This window comes from Rhea pennata, chromosome 3, assembly GCF_028389875.1.
Source record: "Rhea pennata isolate bPtePen1 chromosome 3, bPtePen1.pri, whole genome shotgun sequence".
NCBI lineage: Eukaryota > Metazoa > Chordata > Aves > Rheiformes > Rheidae > Rhea > Rhea pennata.
The window spans coordinates 130,140,474-130,140,701 of NC_084665.1; positions in this window are offsets into that span (position 1 = coordinate 130,140,474).

Consider the following 228-nt stretch of genomic DNA (forward strand, 5'->3'; position numbering starts at 1 on the left):
ACCAGCTCAAGTCACTCCAGCAAATGACCTGCCATAACACTAATGGAGGCAAATATGGATGGATGACGGATGGACTGTTGGATAATGATTTTCTTGCTGCATCACGTTACATGCAAACCTACATTGTTGATATAACTCCACAAAATCCATATGGTAATGACAAACTAGTAGCCCTAGAAAACAGTGCTGATCAGTAACTCATAAGCGACAGCAAACAGGACTCTTGAC